Source organism: Hypanus sabinus, chromosome 27, assembly GCF_030144855.1.
Source record: "Hypanus sabinus isolate sHypSab1 chromosome 27, sHypSab1.hap1, whole genome shotgun sequence".
In the NCBI taxonomy this organism is placed as follows: domain Eukaryota; kingdom Metazoa; phylum Chordata; class Chondrichthyes; order Myliobatiformes; family Dasyatidae; genus Hypanus; species Hypanus sabinus.
In genome coordinates, this window is record NC_082732.1 from 9,666,228 (window position 1) to 9,690,954 (window position 24,727).

Here is a 24,727-nt window from a genome sequence, read left to right on the forward strand (position 1 = left end):
CAACGTGTTTACCTATGGATGCACCATATTTGAGAACAATTATCTCAGCTGGACAGTTGCATCTACACCAGCTACAGAGCTCCTTACATTATGGTTCAATGGTTCCATTTAATATCAGAGAATGTATACAGTATACAACCTAAAATCCATACTCTTCACAGATATACACAGAAGTGATGAAAAAACACCAAAGAATGAATGACGGAAAAGTGTTAGAACCCCCAATGCTTTCTCTCCCCTCCCCATGCAGCAGAAAGAATCTCATGATTGTAGATTATAAAAACAGGCAGGAGAAATTATTTGTAACTAAGCCGTCAGCAGTTATTGATCCACATAAATAATGGTGTTGCTTGTCCTTCCTGCTGATAAATGTGAGCCCTAAAATGTGAACTTAAAAATAGGCAGTGGGTAGAATATTGAGTGTCAAAATGACAAGACTGGCTTCATTTCAATGTTGCATTGTTATCAATGCCACAATCTAGCTCTTCTATATTTGCCCAGACAAGTTACTGTAATCACTTTTCAATATAGCGTCTGATGCTATTTGCAGCTGGTGGTCACTTACAGTTGCCACACATCTCAGGGATGTGCAAGGCATCTGCGGGAAGCACACAGCGTCACACAGAGGAAGTGTAAATTCCACACAGACGGCTTCAAAAGTCAGGCCCGAACCCACGTCTTTGGCACTGCCACGCAGTTGCTCTCCCACTGTGCCACTGCGCCGATCTTTCTACATTCCCGTGCGGTTGTTGCTATCAAGTTTGATTCCAGTGACAGTATTATAACATGAATAACGATGCCGATACAAGTAGAACTTAGAAACTGAAAGAGAGCTATTCTAAAAGAACCTTCAAAGGAACAGCTGTGTCAGTGATCCCAAACATGCATTTACTTATAGCCGTGTATTTTTTCATAGCTTATTTTTGCCAGATGATTTCCATTCCAACATTTTATACATCAACCACAGGCAGGGATCACTTTCTTGAAAGTAACAAATACAATTATATCCTGAAGTTGGTAACTACACTGCTGTTCCGCTATTGGTGATCTAACTGAGATGGATGCTGAAGTTTCTCATAGTTTCTCATAGAGAAACACCTCTGGAATACAAAGCTGGTATTAAACACTTCATTCACATTTTATGGTAATACTCTCTCTTTATTTCTCAAAGAGCACAATTGCACTTTCAGCAAACTGTACATAAATCAGTCAGCAGCTAGCTAGATAATTCGAAACAAAAGCATTCCAATTTTCTGACAAAACGCTAATCGTTATTAACTGGTATCTTTAATTATCAACCAAATCTGAGCCTTTAGGGGTGTGAAACAATTTTAAAATGCCTTGCAAACGGCCATTATCAAATGTACTTAAGAGGAGCTGAAAAGTTTGCTGTAGTATAAAATCTAATTTGGACAAGAAAATTACCTTTTTTTGTTCTAGTCAATAGAGCAGTTTGAAACACCCAGAATAACTCAAGTGTCAATTTACAAATGCCACATTGCTTGCTAAAGAATTAATTTAAAACTAAATGATTTGTGTGAGTCATTAGTACATTGGCATATGTAAAAGTGAGAGATATTTATCTGAATTAATGTGTATTTTTGATTTGGAAAACAACTTTTCTGTTATTGTGTCAGTACAAGGGCAATTAAATTCAGCAATAAGATAATTTACTCTTTGAATTGTTTAAATCTTACTGCTCTTGATTGTGTTTTCCTTTGCTGTTACCTCTATCTGAGGGATAATTTCTCTGTTTATTTCCAGTCACCATTTGCTTTTCATTTCCTTTGCAGTTTTCCTAATTTTCTGATGCTCTCCTCTTTTCTTTTTGTTCTCTAATTGTCCAGTTAAAGCTGCTGGAAGAGCTCAGTGTGCCAAGCAGCATGCATGGAGGGCGATAAACAGTTGACATTTCAGCTCAAGATCCTTCATCACTCTTTTTATATTCTCCCATTCTGGTATTTTTTTCCAGCATCGTTTTTCTTAAGTTTTCGTCTGCTTTTTTTTTACTCATTTCTTTCTGACATTTCAATTTGATGAGCAAATTTCCCGTCTTTTCTGGTTCTCCCTAATTCATGCTACTGAGCTGACGTGTGTTTTGCTATTTTCTCTTTGCTGATTCTACTGTCCTTGCAACGTGTTGTGTATAAAACAGAATGCAGAAATACAAAGCAGGATTGTGTACAAAACAGAATACATACACATTCTCAAAAATCACCTGAACCAGAAGCTTTCTTCAGGGTTTTTAATGAGAAAATTTTATGAAACTGCAGAGAGTTAAGTGAAACACAAATTAGATTCAATACAGAATCACCACACAGCTTCATACGCTAATACTATTGATTATTCTTCCAATCAGCATTAACCAAAGTAACAGACCTAGGCACCATTCCATTACTATGCTCTGTAGACCAGATTGAACTTGTGGTACAATGATATCTTAATAGGGATGGACAAAATATAATACTTCCTTCAAAGTACAAGTTTATCAATATTTAAGAAAAGCTCAAAACTCACAGATATTACTGTTTCAAGGGGAAATAAAGAATGGATAGAGATGGATAAATTTCTACTGTGTGTGCTTCAAGTGAGTTGTACCTTCTTAATGCGTCCTCGAGCTCACTGCAGACCTTCACAGTCAAGAAAGAGACAGAGTTCACTAAGGTAACTTTGGATTGGAAGAGCTTCCTGCTTTACAATGACCCGCACTTCCTCTGCACACAGATGGCGTCTTCGCCAAACAACCGGAGAATCTCAGCTGGATAGTCAAGTGGGGGATCTTGTCAGCTATGTCCTTAATCTGTGAATGACCATGTGCAGCTTCAGGAGTTGGGATTTCATCCCTGTTGTTGGGAATGTGGTCATAGTCAATGAGAGCTGGCGGGGCTAAGCGGACCTTCCCTCCTATGGTCTCTGTGGCAAATCCGCCGGCTCTGCTTCCGGTAACTTCTGATGTTCCAGAACATGTCTTCAGTGTCTGGGGAAGTAGCCACATCTGATGGAAGCTTAGCTGGCTCCCTGCCGTGCTCTGCTGCGGTGTGCTGGAACAGTAGCCCAAGGTGCTGGCCCTGAATTTACAGCTGTATCTGGGTCTAATTCTTCTGAAGGATCAATAGGTTCTTGTCTCACTTTCCTGGAGACCACTGGTGCTTGCTGCACCGTCTGTCCATTCTTCTTCTGAAATACATCATTCCTGCTTTTTTAGTTCTCCTTGATTCTCCACCACTCTCCAGATGACTGTCTTGTCCACATTTGGGCTGACTGCCTCAGGGGATCTCTGTCCAGACTCAGCACCTCCCTCAAACCACAGTCCAGTGGTGATAGCCTGGTGCAGGGAGGGAGGGCTGTGCAATTGGTTCTGCAGTAGTTTCTGTTGAAAGGTGAGCCACTGATCTACTTGGTGGACCATATTGCCCTGGTGCACCCCTATTAAGCGGCAAACTTGTTTCCAATTGGTGAATACCCACCCACGTGTTTCTGATTGGCGAACACCCACCCACGTGTTTCCAAGTTGGGTAACTTTGGGCACTTCTCAGTTTATACCTTAAATGAAGGTTCATCTTTCTTTGGGATTGAATCTGAGGCAGAGGATGCAAGTTCAGGAGAAGGACTGGGTAAAATCTTGGTGTGAAACCTGAAAGAAAATCAATTTCTATCGTAGTCTGGCAGCATCCGTTGAAAGAAGCAGTCAACGTTTCGACCCAAAACGTCGACTGCTTCTTTCAACAGATGCTGCCTGACCTGCTGAGTTCATCCAGCTTGATTTGACCACAGTATCTGCAGTGGACTTTGTGTTTTCTATTGTATTCTGCTGTTTGGCATCATCTGTGTTGATCAACCATGTCATATTAGAGGACTTGCACCAGTGGTCGGTTCTACAGTCGCCTTGCTGGAGAGCCAGCCACCGCTGTCGAAGTCAGCTGCCGCTTCATACACCTCTGTCTCTGCTATGGCAGCCACAGGTTTCCACTCCTCCTTCAACACAGTCCATGTAGCTTTTACACAAGCTTTCTCCATCTTTACACAAACTTCTTCAATGAGCAACTCAGCTTCGCACTCAGCATACACTGCTCTTATTCCTTCTGCTTTGCTCTGATGTGGGTTCGTGCTGTTGTTATGCCAATCATTGCTGATTTGAGTGTCGCGAAGATGTGATCGAAGTGCCCCCCACATTTTGATCTGACTTCCGGGGCTCAGCGATTGACATTGCTGAGGCCAGAAGCTGACATTGTAGAGTAGAGCGTTCAAACACATCTCCAGTCCACGGGCGAAGCCTTTCAGAATGATTTATCTTTTCACTCTTCCACTCTTGCAGTGTGCTGCGTACAAAACTGGGCAGTGAATTAAACACCTTCTCGAAAATCACCTGAGCCGGAAACTTTATTCAGGGGTTTTAATGAAAAAACATTGTGAAACTGCAGAAAGTTATATAAAACGCATATTAGATTCAATACAGAACCACTACACAGCTGAATATTCTAATATTATCAATTATTCTCACGATCGACGTTAAACAAGGTAATTCAGCATTCCGTCGTGTGGACCAGACTGAATTTTTGGGCAACGATAGTTTAATAGTGATAAACGATAAACGTAATACCTTCCTCGAAGTAAATCTACTAAATATTTACCAATATTGAAAAGCTCAAGACTCACAGACGTTTCTTTCAAGGGTAAATAAAGAGTGGACAGAAGCACACTTGCGCGTGCTTCAAGTCGAAATCCAATTAAACACGCGCAGGAAATTATAACAAACAGGAAGTGATATTTGTACAAAGCAAACTGCATACAAAATGAACAGCACCCCTGGAGGCAGAACACCAATGCTTTCTACACCTGAGCCAACTGGAATATTTCACTTCATCTATTATTTCCCCCAAAGGTAGACAAATAAAGATTTCACTGTCTGATCGCAATGAAAGCAAACCCATTTTTGTTTTTTGTTGGAATTGCGGTATCAATGCCATGTCAAGCAGATATTTCCCATCTCTATTTGCTCTTGAGAAGGTGGCAGCGAACTATCTTCTGGAAGCACTGCAGCCCTTCTGGTTGGATGCTGTCAGATAAGGGGTTCCAGGACTGTGCCACGATGAGGATAGACAGTATTTTCTCTGTCAGGGTAGTGTGCAGAATGAAGGGCAGCATAATCCAAAGTTCTGGTTATAGTCTTCAATATTAAATGCTATCTCTGTTTCTCTTTCCACAATTGCCACCTGATCTATTGAATGTTCACTAAATTTTCTTCTTTTAATTCAGCTGGTCTATCCGTTGTCCTTGTCCTGTTTGGTGGAAGAGCTTGCAGGCTCGGGAACTAGCTACAAACCGTGCAAAGTGATTTTTATGCAGGCATATTAAATAATGATCTTCCAGATCTTAGTTCCGATAATTTTGTAATTTCTTCCTCTTGCACTCTGCTCTCACCCACCCTCACCTTAACCCCTGCACAGCACGTGATCTTTGTGGGAGCTTCACTCCCACCGCCAACCTGCCATCTCAGTCCCCCATTCCCCTTCCTGCATATCAATAGGATGCCCAGAGCTTCCCACAGCCTGCTGGTTCCCTTCATCTCTACCTATCCTATCACCCCGATCGCTATTGTTGAGGTGCTGGGCTGGTCTCCACTGTTTAGAAGAGAGTCTCCAAAAGATTACAGCAAGGAAAGAGGCCATTTGCCCCACCACATCTGTGCCAGCTCAGAGCAGAGCAATCCAAACTGCCCTTCTACTTCACCCTCTCTCCATTGTCAAGTTTTATAACTTCAAAACATTAAACTAATTTGAGGAAAACATGAGGAGGTCGAAATATGGCTGTAACTTAGTCTTTCAGGTACATGTATCAGGTGGCAGCGTGGTGATATAAGCAATTAACATACTTTTCCATATAACCCATAATTAATTATTTAAATGAACAAGGATGCTTAATCAAAAAATATATATGCACGATCACTCAAATATTTTGAAATATTAAATACACAACATGCATAACTCTGTATCTTTTTTAAATGTTAAGTATTTATTCAAGTTCATTATTAAATGCTGTAACTGAAGTGTTTCCATTGATACCCCTATGCATTTGTATTCTTGTACCACACACTGTGTAGAAATCTTTTTTACTTCATTTTATTTGAGTTTCTTTTGGCAGTCGCCTCTGTCCACTGGCTTCTGATGCATAAGCCTTTCCCCCCGGCTCTCTCTCTCCATTGATCCACCACATTCGCCCTCAGCCCACCCACCACTGTGCATTGCGCCTGGATTTGCCTCCTCTCACCGAAAGAACAGCGGAGGGATAGGCCGTTCTGTGCGAAAGGTTTCATTCAGTACACCTCAGGGCCTCTCATATTGCCTGCTGCTGTTCACCGGTGGTAGGGAAACACACACTAGGCATTGGAGAACAAACTATGGGCAAGAACTGCTGAGACCAATACAGAGGTGGCTTCTTATAATAGAATCAGAATCAGGTTGAATATCACTGGCATATGTCATGAAATTTGTTGTCTTTGTGGCAATACATAATGATAGAAAAAAACTGTGAATTATAGTAAATATATATATATGTTATAAGCAGTGCAAAAATAAAAATAAAAAAAGGAGTGAGGTAGTGTTCATGGGTTCATTGTCCATTCAGAAATCAGATGGTGGAGGGGAAGAAGTTGTTCCTGAATCAGAGTGTCTTCTGTAACTCCTACCTGATGGTAGCAATGAGAATGAGGCATGTCGTGGTTGATGGAGGGTCCTTAATGATGGAGACCATCTTTTGAGTCATCACTCCTTAAAGATATCCTGGATATTACGGAGGTTAGTGCTTATGATGGAGCTGACTGAGTTCATAACTTTCTACAGCTTATTTTAATCCTGTACAATAGCCAACCCCACCAGACAGGGATGCAGCCAGTGATGGTCACCACAGCACATCTGCAGAAATTTGCAAGTGTCTTTGGTGACATACCAAATCTCCTCAAACTCCTAATGAAATATAACCACTGTCGTGCCTTCTTTGTAGCTGCATCAATCTGTTGGGCTCAGGAAAGCTCATCGGCGATATTGACACCCAGTAACAGGTTGTACTAATGGGGAAAAAACATAATAGAGTCACTCAGTGAATTTATATCGTTTTTTTTCTCAGGTTATGTTCACTACATTAAATAAATATTCAAATTTCTCCAATTAATACTTCATCTCTATTCCAATAAAATGAAAGAAGCCAACAGAATATTAAACACTAGGAGATCATTTCCTCTATTTAGTGACATATTTAATGGATCTGCATAAAAAATATTTGTGCACTGTTTTAGCATACTTGAAGTGTTAGCAGCTTCATTAAAATTAAGTATAACGCAATTCAATATCAATGCACAAACAGTTAGCTGCTGAAAATAAATGAGACTACTTAATGTTCAGTGATAATTTCTTCCACACTTGAGTAAAATCCATGCTTATATCCCTTCATAGTCTCCTTGCTCTGTATATTCTCTCCCCAATACCAATCCTTGGGTCCTTAAATCCTATTTACTGGGCACCTTTTGCTGTGCTAACATTTCAAATATTCCAATCTCTGTGTTTTCCATTATTGCTCTAGATTTTTTTTTATCCTTATACTCCATTTCAAAATCTTTCTGAAAGCTATTCAATTGTCTTGCAGAAATGCATTTCCCCTTATTAGTCCTCAGAAGAAAGGTATCTGCCAGCATTTCTCGAAGTGGTAAATGTGTGACTCTGACCTGTAGCAATGTGGTGTACTCTTCTTCTTCTTCTTCTTCATAGGCTCTACGGGATAGAGCTTGACATGTTCCTGCCCCACTGCTATGACTCTCTGGTGAGCAAAGGGGCTTTTGTGGGCACTGCAAACTCTACCACAAAGAGGGCAAGAAGTGCTTACAGGAGAGCATCCGGCTCGTTGTGAGAAAGTGCATTTCTTCTGTTGTTTATGCAGGGCTTCTGTGTGTTCTTGAAGTGTGGACTGGGGTCCTTAGTGCAATTCTAAATGCTCCTCTTCACCTTTAAGCAGTCACCAGTTACAGATTCCTAGGAGTGAAGGGGGAATGATGCAAGTTCCCAAGATGAATTTGAGAGTGTCCTTGATTCTTCTCTGTCCACCTGGTTATCTCTTCCCATAACAGAGAATTGAATAAAGTGACTACTTCAGGTGCTTGATTTCTTCGGTCTTAGCAACATGTTGACATGGCCTAGGAATGCATCCAGTTCAAAGACAATAAGGGATAAGCAGTAATTCCTGACCTTGCGAGTGACTTCTATATCCTGGGAATGAATAAAAATATTCCTTGTTTCTCCATGCACAGATTCTCTTCTATCCTTGTGAAGTGTCTAGGTATGCTTCATCTTATTAACATACTTACCTCAATTTGAAGTTTAGGATTGAGAGTTAAGCTATAAGATTCTAGATGTGTTAATTGGATGTTTTAATACTGGCATTGCATCATACATTTTGTAATAGTAATGCCTCATGCCAAGTTTTAATTAAAATAACAATGAAAATTTGGGAAAAAAATTCTGTTCACACTGTAAATCTGAAATAAAATGAGAAATTAGTGGAAAATCACAAGGTCAGGCTGCATCTGTAGAAAGCAAAATAATTGATGTTTTGGTTTGGAGAAAATAAAGGGAACTTAGATCTGAAGCATTAACTGTTTCTTTCTTCAGAGGTGTTGCTTGACCTGTTGAATATTTCCAGTATTTTTTGTTTGTATTGCAATTGAAACACTATTGGCTTTGAATATTCATTTATAGTGGAGGGTTTATCAAACATTGTATAAGGAAAAGTCCATCGCATTAATCTCTTCCCTTAAAATTACCTAAAATTTGTTACTGAAGTTAAATGATTCAAATAGATAATATTCAGACCTGCTGAGAGATGTTCCCAACTTCCAAGCATTCTGAATTCATATAGAAAGTTACATCAAGAGCTAAAGTATCATTTTACATTAGATCATCCATTCAGTCCCTCAGGAAATCCTTGACCCTGTTGTGTTTAATGTCTGGATTGTGAAAACGATTTTTTAAAACTGAAGGTGGTCTGAAGCAGTGGCTGTTAATCAAACTGCCTCATGGAAAGGAAGTATTTTATTGTGCATCGATTTTCATTGTCCTCTCCGTAAAGCCATATTTGATTGTTTTATTTTTATTATTGTGCTTTATTATTCTAGACATGGCTATTTATCTTAAGGTCATCTTTCTTCTCCTCACACGCGCACTTCACCAGTAACTTTTGTTTCTGTTGACAGTAAATTAGATGAGGAACACATTGGTGGATCTTTGCTTCTGAAGTGCAAAATGTTGCACAGAACAGTACAGCACAGGAACAAGTCCTTCCGCCCAAGATGTGTCAAACCAGCTAAAAAATAAATCAAAAAAACCACAAAAATGAATGCCGTCATCCCTCCATCTTCCTCATATTCATGTGCCTATCCAAACAGTTCTTAAAAGCATCTAATGTATTTGCCTCTACGACCATACCAGGCAATACCACACCATACCATACCACCATAAAATGCTTGGGTTGCATTGTGGTGCAGCAGTTAGTGCTGTTGGCTCACAGTTCTGGCACCGGGATTTGACTCAGACCCCCAGTGCTATCTGTACGATGGCTACACAGCCCCTGTGTTCCTTGACTCCTGGTGTTGGCTGGTGGGAGGTAGATCAAGGGGATATTGTTAGGCATATGAGAGAGGTTTGGAGGACAGTGGATGAGTAGGGAATGGAGACACAAGGTACTGCAGATGCTGGAACCTGGAATAAAATAAAACAAGTTGCTGGAGGAACTCAGCAAGCCAGATAGCAGACATGGAGGTAAATCAGCAGTTCACATTTTGGGCCAAGGTGCTTCATTTGAACTGCGGACAGGGACCAATGAGAGTTGGTGCAGACAAGGTAGACCTTTGTTGTAGGGAAATGACAAAACTATTAATTTGGACTGCATTGAATGTGAGGACCAATGGGGTAGAAGCTGTGGGTAATAGAAACACTGCTCTAGCTGGAGGTGGTGGAACAAGGTTTCAGGGCATGTGAGCCCATGATAGAGAGCTTCGTCACATGCTCTGGTGGAGGAGACCAAGGTTGACAAGAAAGGAAGGCATTTCAGAGGTACTGGTATGGAAGTTGTTAGAACAGATAGAACAGAGAAACTAGAGGAAACAAGTCTTTAACTGTGAGATGATGCAAGTAAGGTGGCTGAGCCTATTTGTGGGCCTTCAGTGGATATTCATCACTGGTCATATCCCATGGATGGAGATCAAGACAAGGGAAGGAAGAGTCCAGAGATGGACAATGAGAAAGTGTAAATGGTACACAAAGAAATTAAAAAAAGCTTACACTCACGCGATTCTCACATTGTTTTGGTCCTCCAACTACAAAGTGCACAATTACTTACCTCTTCTACCTCAACAGCAGCCCCAAAACCCACAATCTTTGCCACATAAGGAGAGGAAAGGTAGCAGGGGGCTGGGAACACGACACAACTTTATTGGTTTCAGGATAAGGGATGTCTTGTGTGGAGGGTAAACACAAACACTACTTTTCACTCACAGATACTGCTCGACACATGGTGCTCCTTCAGCAGATTGTTTGTAGCTCTAGATTCATGACATTGAAATGACAAGTAATGATCACCTCCAACGAGAGGTACTGTACGCTAACCATTTACATTTGATATTCTGTTCAATGCCATCTTCAAGTCCCTGAAACTGAAATAAACAAGAAACATAAAACCTATGGCTGCAACAGTAGGTTAGAGGCTGTATATCCTCTGGTGAGCAATTCATTTCCTGAGAGCCCAAGATGATCTACAAAGTACAAGGCAGGAACTTAATGAAATGCTCTCCATTCTGAGTACAGTTCAAAACAGTACCTAGTTAAACAACATTCAGAAAAAGCAGCTCATTTAATTGACATCACCCTAATCATTCACTCCTTCCATGCCCAGCACACAGATCCTGCAGTGTGTACCTTCTACAAAATGCACTTTCTTGTCTAGATATTCCAACCAAATCCATCAGGGGTGAGGGCAGCAGACACCTGGGAACATGGCAGCTTCTCCCTCTAAATTGTATACTATCCTGATTTGAAAATATATTCCTTATCATCACTGCATCTAAATCCTGGAATTCTCTCCACAAAAGAACTTTGTGAGCACCTCCACCAAAATGGCTACAGTGGCTTCCATCACTACCCAAGGACAATTAGGAATGGAAAACCTATGCTGGCTGCCAAAGTCACCCTTGTCTTGAGAAATGAATGAAGAAAGCCTCTTTAATTTAAGGCAATAATTCCCAATTGAAACCACATTCCAGAATTAGAATCAGATTCAGAATCAAGTTTACTATCACCGGCATGTGACATGAACTTTGTTAACTTAGCAGCAGTAGTTCTATGCAATACATAATCTAGCAGAGAGAGAAAAAAATAAATAAAATAAAACATCATAAATAAACAAGTAAATCAATTACATATATTGAATAGATTACACTGGACAACAAATTTTTTCAAAAGTGTTGCTTCCTCAGAATTTTATTTTGTTTATGATAGACTGCTTAAAGGTGAATACAAATATAATTTCAGACTACTTGTCTGAATTTGGAATTTGGAGAAACAACAAATTAACTTTTATTGAATATAATGTGCTTAAGTGCATAATAATGCTGATGCTTTGCAATAGTTCAACTAAGTTAAAAATATTTTGTTAATGATTTTCATTTGTACTCAGTGCCTAAGTGTCCAACAATAATTTGTCAGCATTGATGGATTCCAGCTGCCCTGGAATCTTTTCTCCATGACCGCAACGACCACGCTCATCCCTAACATCACCAAGATTTGCAAGGATGAAGTCTAAATAGGAATGCAGAAAATGAACCTTTAGTGACATGTTGCATTTCATGGTTTTATATGCTTGAAGCATGCTTTCAACCAGCTTTCTTTTCTTTTCACAATATTTTTATTCAGAAGAAAAAACAAGATTTACAGAGTGCAACACATAAATGCATCTCAACATAAATTGTGTACATTCATATATTGTAATAACATTGATCAAAATGTTATAGCTTATCACTTAGTATACCACTCTGTAATCAAAAATTTAAAGATAGGTCATACATCATAAAATAATTTTTTTATATAAAAAAAAGTCAACCCCCTACCAACTAACAAAGAAAAAAGCCAATGGATGATAATGGATAATTAGAAAAAAAACATATTCCCTTAAGAAGAAAAGACAAAAATATACATAAAAGTCTGTGCACTGTTAAACTTTATAAATTGGAAAAGTAATTGAGGAAAGGTCCCCAGATATCATAAAAAGAATGTTTCGAATTTAAGACTGAGCAGCGGATCTTCTCTAAATTTAAATAAGACATAATATTACGTAGCCATTGAAGATGTGTAGGAGGGGTAGACTCCTTCCATTTAAGCAAGATTGCTCTCCTTGCTAAAAGAGAGGTAAAAACTAAAACCTGTAGGTTAGGAGTATTTAAAGTTATATCTTCATTTGCAATAATACCAAACAAGGCAGTAAGGGGATTTGGGTTAAATTGGATCCTAAAAAATTGTGAGACGGTATGGAATACTTCCCGCCAACACTTTTCAATTTTAGGGCAAAACCAAAGCATATGAATTAAAGAGGCATCAGCAGAGTTGCATTTATTACAAAGTGGAGAAATGTTCGGATAAAAACTGGACAGCTTTTGTTTAGAAAAGTAAGCTCTATGAACCACTTCAAATGGTAGAAGAGAATGATGAGCACAGAAAGATGATTTATTAACCCATTTAAGAATTTTAGTCCATCTATCATCAGAAATCTGACAATTTAGTTCATCCTCCCAAGCATTTTTTTATTTTATCTAAAAAGTCTTGTCTAGAATCAATCAACAAGTTATAGATACTGGTAATAGACCATTAACAAAAGGCTTTAAATTTAAAAGATCGTCCAGTAAATTTTTATCAGGACCTATAGGAAAAGTAGTTAATTAGAAACATAAGAGATCTCTAATTTGAAGGTATCTGTAAAAATGTGTTTTTGGGAGTGCAAATTCAGTTGACAGTTGATCAAATGAAGCAAGAGGTCCTGAGATAAACAGGTCCCAAAAACACTTAATACCTAGTTCATCCCAATCCTTAAAGATTTTGTCAGTCGTGGAAGGGATAAAAAAATAATTAAGGATAATGAAAAATTCGCTAAATTGAGACCAGATCCTTAAAGTTTGCTTAACAATTATGTTATCTGTTGTTTTATTTGCTGAAAAAGAAGAGTATGATCCAAGAAGAGAGAGACAATAGAGGAATTTTTTTACAGAATTAACTTCTAAGGAGACCCATGATGGGCAATCCTTACGATAAATATAATAGGACCAAAAAGTAATATTCCTTATATTGACAGCCCATTAGTAAAACCTAAAATTGGGTAGAGCTAATCCACCCATGTCTTTATTTCCTTGTAGGTAAACTTTACTTAAACAAGCTTGTTTATTATTCCACATATAAGATGTTAAAATTGAATCTAAAGAATCAAAGTAGGTCTTAGGAATAAAAATAGGTAAAGCCTGAAAAAGATACAAAAATTTAGGAAGAATCTTAATTTTAATCAAATTAATTTGGCCAATTAGTGATAAAGAAAGAGGAGACCATTGAGTAAGTGTCTTTTTCACATAATTCAATAAGGGGTTTAAGTTTTCTTTAAATAAATTCTTGAAGTTTTTAGTAATTGTTACACCTAGATATGTAAATTGACTTGTAACAACTTGGAACGGAAATTTGGCATTTGATGACATGAGGTCATTTAAAGGAAATAGCTCACTTTTATGTAAGTTCAGCTTATATCCTGAAAAAAAAAAGCTAAACTGGGAAATTAAAGAAAGAAAGAAGTTTCAGTGTTAGAGATAAAAAGCAAAATATCATCAGTGTATAACGAAATTTTATGAGTCATACCTTCCCTTAGTATACCAGAAATGTCCTTAGATTCTCGAAATGCTAATGCTAAGGGTTCTATAGCTAAAGCAAAAAGTAAAGGAATTTGGAGAAACAACAAATTAAATGTTATTGAATATAATGTGTTTAATTGCATAATGGTGCTGATGCTTTGCAATAGTTCAACTAAGTTAAAAATATTTTGTTGTCTCGTACCACGAGATAATTAAAAAAAAGAGGATCTATAATTATTTGTAAGAACAGAAGCAACAGGTTTATAATATATTAATTTAATCCATGATATAAAATTAGGACTAAAATTAAAGTTTCTCAATGCATTAAATAAGTATGTCCATTCAACTCTATCAAAAGCTTTTTCAGCATCTAATGAGATAACACATTCTGGGGTTGTGGGTGATGAAGTATAAATTATATTAATCAATTTTCTAATATTAAAAAAGGAATACCGATTCCTAATAAAGCCAGTTTGATCTTCTGAAATAATCTGTGATAGTATCTTTTCTAATCTAATGGCTAAAATTTTTGTAAGAATCTTAGAATCTACATTTAATAATGATATAAATTAAACTTAGATAAGAGTGAATTATTCCCCTTAAACGCGCAAACCTTATTGAATGACAGGATACCATTTAAAGTTGTTACTGATAACTTTATCTATTTAGGTATAAAAATCACCAGGAAATATAAAGATTTATTTAGACTGAATTTTTTACCTATGCTTCATCAAATTCAACAATTTACTACAAGATGGTCTCCCTTATTCCTATCATTAGTTGGTCGGATTAATGCTATTAAAATGATGATTTTACTGAAATTTTTATATTTATTTCAAGCCTTACCAATTTTTATTCCAAAATCTTTTTTTGACAACATTGATTCAAAAATTTCCTCATTTGTGTGGCAAAATAAAAACCCCAGGTTAAGTAAAAGGCAATTAGAAAAATCTAAAAAAGATGGTGGTTTAGCTTTACCTAACTTTAGATTTTACTATTGGGCGAATAATATTCGTAACCTAACGTATTGGAAACTAGATTTGGACTCACCATTGTGTCCACAGTGGGTAAATTTGGAATGTAGTGAGGTAAAGGGATATTCTATATTCTCCGTTCTTGGTTCTTTTCTTCCTGCTGATTTAGTTAAATTCAATAAACAGATATCTAATCCTGTTATTAAACATACACTATGAATTTGGTTTCAATTTCGTAAGTTTTTTATTCTGAAAAACTTTGTTCTTGATAGCCCTATTTTACTTAACTTTTTTTTCAAACCTTCATTGACAGATCAAGCTTTTAGCATATGGAAAAGGAAAGGTATAAAATGTTTTCGTGATTTTTTTTTGAAGGTACTTTGATGTCTTTTGACCAACTCTCCAACAAATTTAAATTAACTAAATCTAATTTTTTTAGATACTTACAAATTAGAAATTTCTTACATAAAGTTCTACCATCTTTTCCCAATTCAACTCCATTGGATTTCTCAGACTTGATTTTCACCTTTAATCCTTGTCAGAAGGGATTAGTAGCTTTTATTTATAACATGATTATGAAGATACAACCAGAAATATCAGATAGAATTAAACAAGAATGGGAAAAAGAACTTCGATACAATATATCAACAGATAAATGGGAAAAAAAATTTACAAATGGTTAATTCCTCTTCTATATGTGCTAAACATGCTTTAATACAATTTAAAATTGTACATAGAGCTTATATGTCTAAAGATAAGCTTGCTCGATTCTATTCTCATATTAACCCTCAATGTGACAGATGTCATTTAGAAGTGGCTTCATTGACCCACATGTTTTGGTCATGTCCCACTTTACATAACTATTGGAAGGACATATTTGGTGCCATTTCCTCAATTTGGAATATCGATTTACAACCTCATTTTATTACTGCAATTTTTGGTATACCAAATGAGGATGGTAATCAGTTTTCCCCTCCAATCAGACGAATGATTGCTTTTGTAACATTAATGGCCAGAAGGTCTATATTACAAAACTGGAAAGAAGTAAATCCTCCTACCACGTCTCAGTGGTTTTCTCAAACTATTTCTTATCTGAGTTTGGAAAAAATTAGAAGCACTATTTTTGACTCATCAATTAAATTTGAAGAAACCTGGGGACCGTTCATTCGACATTTTCATATGAATTAATTTGGCCTTTTTCAGACCTTCTCTCCTCTTATTCTTGTTCAGGTATGGAGTTCTGGAGTTTTTTTTGACACTATCATATACTTATAAACTGTTATTATTGCCCATGTTAGTTTAGTTTAGAGTTTTTTTCAATATATATTCTCTTTTATATATTTTCAAATTTTTTTTCCTTTTCTTTTGATGATTGTCTTTGTTTTTTTTTATATTTAATTATATAGACTCGATTGATTAATGTACTTTTTTTGTTGATGTTTAATAGGATATTATTATCCTATTACTAATGTAATTTCAAGTCTATTGTATTTATAACCTATTCATTATTATGTTATGTTTTTTCTTATATATATATGAAACTCAATAAAAAGATTAAAAAAAAAGAAAGAAAAAGATATTTTGTTAATGATTTTCATTTATACTCAGTGTCTGAGGCTTCTCGCTTAAGTGTCCAACAATAATTCACCAGCATTGATGGATTCCAGTCGTCCTGGTATCTTTTCTCCATGACCGCAATGTCCTGGTGAAACCTTTCACCATGTTCGTCCTTAACATCATCAAGATTTGCAGGGAAGAAGTCTAAATGGGAATACAGAAAATGAATCTTTAGAGACATGTTGCATTTCATGGTTTTATATGCTTGAAGCATGCTTTCAACCATCTGCATGTGGTTTGGTGCTCTGTAGATGCCGAGAAAAATTTCAACAACTTCCTTGAATGCCTTCCATGTGATTTTCTCCGGTCCCACTAGAAATTCTCCAAATTGCCTGTCATTGATGACCTGCTTGATTCGTGGACCAACAAAAATGCTTTCCTTAATCTTAGCATCAGTTATTCTGGGAAGCATCTGTCTCAAATATCAAAATCCTTCATAGAAATTTTTGTGCCTGGTGATAGCAAATTCCATCCTTTCAGTCCTGAACCCAATAGTTGTTACTAAAACCTGACCTGCCATGCAGCAGCCGGGCCGCCTAAGCATCCCCAAGCATGTCTAGACAAGATAGGAAACTTTCCAGCTTACGTTTTAATTGACTTGAACTATGAATTGAAATAATAAACATAGGTTGTTTTAAAAAATGGTGCATGATAGGGAAATTTCATGGTGATTTTCATGATCAGTAGCACAAAATTTGTAAGATACACTTAAAGGTATTCAGGAAGCAAAATCTTTGTTATCCAGTGAAAAATGCAGAAACAGAAATGCTGTACATTAAAAAGTGAGGTAGTGTCCAAAGCTTCAAAGTCCATCTAGGAATCAGATGGCAGAGGGGAAGAAGCTGTTCCTGAATCACTGTGTGTGTGCCTTCAGGCTTCTGTATCTCCTGCCTGACGGTGGCAGTGAGAAAACTGAGTATAACAATTCAAAATGGGATATACCATGTCATATCATACATTTCTTCCTTCTTTCAAGAAATTTTCTGATTTGTTTCTTGTTTCTATTGTCTCTAGGTATCCATTTGGATAAGGATTATTTTTACAAAAGGACTGAAGAGTAATATAACAATGCAGAGATAACATTACTTGATAAAGTGGGGACTAGAATAAAGATTAATGTTCACTACCCATACTGCAGTTTGCAGCTGAAACAAAATCAATGCCAGCTTTCAAAAATAGAATACCTATCTGGTTAGGTGAAATAGGAATGAAGAGATATGAAATAGAGGCTAGTGTCTGAACTTGGACTATTTCTTGTGTGGAGAATAAGCACCAGCTCTACTTTACACCCCACAGATACCGCCAGACCCATTATGTTCCTCCAGCAGATTGTGTGTTGCTTCAGTTTGCAGTGCCTGGGGGCTCTTTTGTCTCCAACACAAATCACTTAGGTTCAATGTCATTTTATATGTGATTCCTATGAAAGGGAAGCAGTCATATATCATTTCTCGTACCTTACTCCTCATGAGCCATCTAAACTAATTCCACAACTCTCCTTGGGTACTGAAATCTTTATGGCCCTTTTCAGGCAATTTTTTTACTTCTATTAAAATAATTTATGGACTGAGATCCAAACTTATGTATCATGAATCTCATTGTTTTTCATTCTACCTCTCTGAACACCAAATAAATAATTCAGTTTCCCATTTCTTATGTTTATCCTCTTGCACTCTCTCCCTGTTTTATTCCCATTAACTTGTTGATATTTACATTGTGGTTTGTTTTCCCACAGTTATTTGTAAAATATATTCCTTCTCATTTTCTGCTTTTCCCATCTGTTTATTTATTCTGCTAGTCAAACAAGTCTCTCTGGTCCTTGCTAGTCCCCAATTTCAATCTGCACAACCCTTTCAAGTTCCATAAAACTCTTTCTTCCAGAAAAGAATTTCAAAGGATCTGAGAAATGTTAACATGGTTACAACCTCTAGCTAATACATTGAGTGTAGAAAGTATCAAGATAATTATCTTGCTCACACTAGCCAGAAAAATCTATGCCCCTTAATTTCTCTCGGTGCTGAAATCCCACTGGACTGTTAGTGCAGTCTCAGGCTCTCCAATGGGATTATTGTCTTGATCTTTATTCCTCACCATATTTGGGACTGAACAATGAGGAGGAGAAGTGAGATAGTCATGTTGGTTGCGCGATGTCATAAATTAACCTTTCACTTAACATCAGTAAGACCAAAGAATTGATTGTGGATTTTATGAAGGAGAAGTCAGGAGAACACACATCAGTCCTCAGTGAAGAGGTCAGTGTTGGAAAGGGTGAGCAGCTTTAAGTTCCTGGGTGTCAATATCTCGGAGAATCTATCCTGAGCCCAGAACTTTGATGCATTCACAAAGAACATTAGAATTCTACTTCATTAAGAGTTTGAAAAGAATCGATATGTTAACAAGGTCTTGAGAATGGTTTAAGATGTATGGTGGAGAATATTCTGACTGGCGGCATTACAGCCAGGTATGGAGACCCCAATGCACAGGATTTCAAGAGGTTGTAGAGAGTTGCAGCTCTGTGTTAGCTCCATCGTAGCATGAAACCTATCACCATTAAGGACATCTTCAAGAGTTGGTACCTCAAGTTGGCATTCCTGACTAAGGACACTCACTATCTGGAACATGCCCTCTTCTTAATACTACCATCAGAGAGGAGGTACCTCAGCCTGAAGATGCACACTTAGTAATTCAGAAATAGTTTCTTCCCCACTCTTGTCAGAATTTAGAAAAGTCTATAACCCCAAGAAAACTATCTAGTATCAGGACACATAGAGGATGCTTGACCCAAACGTAGAGCAGCGGAAACAATTCAGCATTGGGCAATGACTTTAATAATCAATGGCAAAATAACAAGTCACAAGAGACCATAAAACAAAAGAGAACAGATACTAAACTCACAGGCAAGAAGGTAGCTTAAGGCTGGGAGCAACTAGTTGAGCGTGGCTGGTTTCATGAGTGAAGAAGGAATGTGGATGAGAGCTGGGTATAAATAGGTGATGAGTTGGAAATAAGTGGCAGTGATTCGCTGGGTAGAGATTGGGGAGTGCCTTCCTGTGCAGTCCTTATAGGTTTACAATGTACTGTGTATGTTAATCAAAATGGCTTCTTTGTTTTGTTAAGAGTAGGAATGCTTCCTGGTATGATAAGTGCTTTCTCTCGCAGTCGTTTAGCTTTAGACTTGCTGATATCGGAATTGTATTCATTTGTTGACCAATGGGGAATGTTATTTTGTCTTGTGGGTCTGGGAGCGGGGCTTTCGCGGTCTTTTCAGGGTAGTCGGGAAGAAGACGCTGAGGAAGGTGGACTGCTCGGTCGACCACCTGGATGGTCCCAGGTGCGAAGATGTGGAGGTCAGAGGAAAGTGACGAGGGGTCGAATGGTTCGATGGTTGAGCTCCAACGACATGTACTAAACTGACTGAACTTTGATAAGTTGGTGCCTTTTACTTTATTTTCTTTTCCTTCATATAAATTGTATTGCATAGTACTCTTTTAGTTTTAGTAAAATCTTTAAAGTGTATTCCATAGTGGTATCTGGTGTGAGTTTGATATGGTGTGTGTGCGACGCGGCATAAACTTGATTCTCACAGCACCTGCGTGTACGGGAGGTGGGGTTGTTGAATGGCTGGATCTCCTTTTCCCCATGACATATACCAGCCTGTTGGGTAGGTGTTACATCCCCCCCCCCATCTCATGACTGGCACCCAATGGCCCAGGATGTTCTGGAAGGGTCATGTGGAACTCCATGATAAATGATGAATCCAAGATGAAACTGAATGGCATCCAGGACCTTTCCTCAGGCCTGTACTAGATACTGTCCACACGGATGTAAATCCATCAGACGGTGAACCATGTACACTGTACAATCTTTTTCCACCATTGGTTGCCAAGGAGCAGGCTCAGATGGATTGAGTGGTTTACAGACAACAGGCTTGAGGCAGGTAGGTGTGATCCTGGTGGATCAGTGCAACTGGAGGTGTTAAGTGACTGGGTTGATACTATTGGAAATCTTAATGGATCTAATCAACCGGATGATAACTTGCAGGAGTCAGTGTGCGGTGCAGATCTTGGGTGGACAGCCAGACAGTCCTGAGGCCAGCGCAGTCTGGGTGGGCACCAACAGTGTTGGCAGCAGGCACGGTTGACATCAAAGATGGCTCTCCATGCCCACTTGCAAGCATTCCACCATTGGCAAACCAGGGTCCTGGGGGATGGGACTACCACCAGAACCAGTGGCGGGGTTTGGAAGCCATGAAGCACTTCAAAGAGTGACATATCTATGGCAGAGGGGGTGAGTAGATGGTGGGACAGTTCAGCACAGAGCAGATTCTTCTTCCATGTAGAAAGGTTGGAGGCAGCGGAGTACCACAGAAGCTTCTCCATTGGTGATTGGCTCTTTCTGACTGACCATTGGACTGCGGATGACAGCCAGAGGACAAACTGACTGACGTGTGGAGGCAGAAGCAGAGTGTTTACCAGAAATGGGAGACAAATTCTGGGTTCCCGTCCAACACAATGCCCTGTGGGAAGCTGTAGAGACGAAATACTTTTTGGAAAACCAGGTTTGCCATTTCAGCAGCTGACAGAAGTACGGAAAATTCAGTAAGGTGGAGAATGGGTCCAGCCCTGACATAATCACCATAGCCCATCAGAAGGTAGAAAACCCGTGATGAAATCTGTGGCAATCTGGGACTACAGGCATTGAGGGACCGGTCAGGGCTGCAGGAGTCCAGAACTCAAAATTGGGTTGGGCACATTGAGGGTAGGCAACGGGAAACTGACGTACATCTGCAATCATGGAGGGCCAGCAGAACCACAGAAAATCCAGGGTCCGCTGTATGCCTGAATGGCTGGACAGTGGTAAGGAGTGGGCCCACTGGAGTGCCTCAGAGTTCATGGTGTGTACTTATGATTTTCAGGTGTGTACCGATGAGTTTTATGCTGTAGGGCTTGGCAGGTCTAGTTCTCAAGATACCAACCAACTGGGGTGAGGATCTGCGAAAAGAGAATAATGGGCTGAAGGTCTATCTCTGTTTCAGCTGGGTCGAACTCTTGTGATAGGGCATCCATTTTAGTGTTCTCTGAGCAGGGTCGGTAGGAGAAGGTGGAGAAGAGTGTACAGAGAGCTTGAAGTGGATGGAGTTAGCGGGACTATTGTATGGATATGAAGTTCTGGTGGTCATTCCAGATCAGGAAAGTCTTGTTGTTTCCAATCAGACGATGTCTCCATTCCTCCAGGGCCCATTTAATGGTGAGTAGCTCCCTGTCTCCTACTCCATAACAGCACTGTGCAGATTTGAACTTGCAAGGGAAGAAGGGCACAATGTGCATCTTCCTGTCTGGTTCTCACTGGGAGAGGATGGCCATGTCAGATATATCCAACTCTATCGCACAAAGTCTGGAGGGGTTCAGGTGATGGAGAGTGGCAGCAGCAACAAACCAGGCTATCCGTGAGGTAGGTGATTTGGTGAAGGAGGTGAGAGGAGCAGCAATTTGTCTGTAGTTCCTAATGAAATGGCCGTGGAAGTTGAAGAAGCCAAAGAAGCCCTGTAGCTGTTTGGGGGTGCGCAGTCGGTGCCACTCAACAATGGAGCATCCATTTTCTGGGTCCACGATTACGCCCTGGAGTGAAAGGACGTAACCCAGGAAGGAAATGACTGGGGCATGGAAATGGCACTTCTATAACTTGCAATGCAGTTGTTTTTCGAAGAGATGCTAAAGAACTGGACATGACAGACATGGTTTTTGGAATACCTGGAGAAGATGAGGATGTTTCAAGTTAGATGAACACATACCTGTGTAACACGTCCCAAGGGCTCTTGTAAATGAAGGCTCGGAAAACTGTTGGACTGTTGGAAAGTCTGAAAGGCATCACAAAGTATTTGTTGTGGCCAGTGAATGCTGTCTTCCACTCATCACACTACGGATGCAGATCGGATCGTATGTGCTCTGTAAATCCAGTTTGGAAAAGATCTGGGTTCCATGGAGTATTTTGAATGCATTATACATCAAGGGGAGTGGGTAGTGGCTCTTAATAATAATTTTGCTGAGTGCACAATAGTCAATCCCCATCTTGGAAGTCCTAGTGCAGCATTCATTAAAGGTTAGCTTGCAGGTTGAGTTGGTAGTAAAAAGGACAAATGCAATGTTAGCATTCATTCTGAAAGGACTAGAATATAAAAGCAAGGATGTAATGCTGAGATTTTATATGGCATTGGTCAGATCACACTTGGAGTATTGTGAGCAGTTCTGAGCCCTGATTTTCCAATGACCCCGGGAATGAAAGGCTTAATGTATGAGGCATGTTCAAGGCTTTGGCCTGTACTTGCTGGAGTTTTGAAGAATGTGGGTGGGGGCGATCTCCTGGAATCCTACCAAATATTGAAAGGCCTACCTAGAGTAGACATGTAGAGGATATTTCCAGTAGTGGGAGAGTTTCGAACCCCAGCGTACAGCCTCAGAATACAAGGACATCCCTTCCAAACAGAATTGAGAAGGAATTTCTTTAGCCAGAGGGTGGTGAATCTGTGGAATTCATTGTCACAGATGGCTGTGGAGGTCAAGTAACTGGATTATACTTAAAAGTGGAAGTTGGTAGGATTCTTGATTGGTACAAGTGTCAAAGGTTACAGGATGAAGGCAGGAGAATGGGGTTAAGAGGGCTAATAAATCAGACATGATTGAATGGTGGAGCAGTCTTAATGGGCCCAATACCCTAATTTTGCTCCTATGCCTTATGGTCCTCAGAGGTGTGGTTTCAGTTTATTGTTTCATCCTAATACCTCCTGATTGTTAGACTCAGGCTTGGAGGTACTCCAAGCAAGGACTTAACTATGGACAATGGCAATTGAAGCAGAGTAATGCAGAGTCATGTTGGCTGCCTAGTTTGTGCCTGACGCCGTGATACAAGTATGACATGCACTTTCACTAAATGCTTTCTATTCTCTAAGAGGAAAGTTTTGTGAGATACTTTGTCACAGTGGCAAAGGATCTATAAAATTTTATCCTGACTGAAGATCACTTCACAAATCAATATCAGTACTAATATTTCACACAGCTTCAATGCTAGTAAATTATCTTTCTATCCAGTCATGCATCTGGTAACTATTGAAGGTAGAGACCCAGCCAGGTGCACACAGGGACATTTTTCACACTTGACAAATGACATCCACTGTGCATCACACTGCCTTGAAACGCTTCCAAATCACTGCTTTTTATTGATATTTGAACTCAGCTACTCTTATTTATTCAATACAGTTAATTCTGACTGTGCCAAAGATTTAACAGTATAAAAGATTGACTATTCTGAGCTCTGTCATGGGGAGAGATTGGATAGACTCCAAAAGAAAAAATCGAAACCTCATTGAATATATGCAATATGTCAGAATGGTAATGGGAAGTAGAATTAAAATGGGTGGCTAGCAGGAAATCCCACTTGTTGTGATGGATGGAGCGAGGGCACTCGATGTAGTAGGCCCCCAATCTATGCTGTGTCTCGTCAATGTAGAGGAGGCCATCAAGGATCACCAGTTACAACTGATGACGTGACAGACTTGCAGGTGAAACATTGCTGCACCTGGAAGGATTGTTTGAGACCCTGAATGGTGGTGAGAGAGGAGGTGCTCTTTCACTTCCCCTCAGTTTGTAGGAGCAATACCTCATGTTCCGTGTGGGTAGCCTCTACCCTGATGAACATTAACTTCCGTTAATTTTTCTTCCTCCCCCCCACTTCTCTCTTTTTCCATTCCCTATACTTAACCCTTCACTTCTCCTCAATGCCCCATCACCTTCCTTGAGTGCCCATCCTTATTGCCTTTCTCCTTTGGTCCACTCTCCTCTCCTATCAGATTCCTTCTTCTTCAGCCCTTTACCTTTTCGTCCTATCACCTCCCAGGTTCTCAATTCATTCCCCATCCCCACCCATCCACCATCAGCCTCACTTAGACAGCATTGCTCCTCCCCTACCTGATTTCTGCTCTTTCTTTCCAGTTCTGATGAAGAGTCTCGGCCGGAAACATTGACAATTTATTCCGCTCCAGTTATACTTCCTGACCTGCTGAGTTTCTCAAGCTTTTAGTGTGTTGCTCTGGATCTCCAGCATCTACCGAATCTCTTATGTTTCCAATTCCATCGAGGTGATTTGGCAGTTCTAGACTCGGGTTTATAACTGACTTCCTCTACAGAAACTAGTATGAGTTACAACATGACACTGGAGTATTAAC

At 39.2% G+C, this 24,727-nt stretch overlaps 1 long non-coding RNA gene across 2 annotated transcripts; it reads right to left on the bottom strand.

The window, feature by feature from the left end:
• Nucleotides 1–11,556: 11,556 nt before the first annotated feature.
• On the bottom strand, nt 11,557–24,695 carry LOC132381985 (uncharacterized). 2 transcript variants are annotated; one of them, XR_009508165.1, is made up of 4 exons: nt 24,471–24,695; nt 22,301–22,454; nt 16,544–16,656; nt 11,558–11,837 (listed from the first exon to the last, which is right to left on the bottom strand). It is a non-coding gene; the product is annotated as an uncharacterized LOC132381985 (long non-coding RNA). The 2 variants fall into 2 exon arrangements; XR_009508164.1 differs by having other exon boundaries at nt 11,557–16,656.
• Nucleotides 24,696–24,727: the final 32 nt, after the last annotated feature.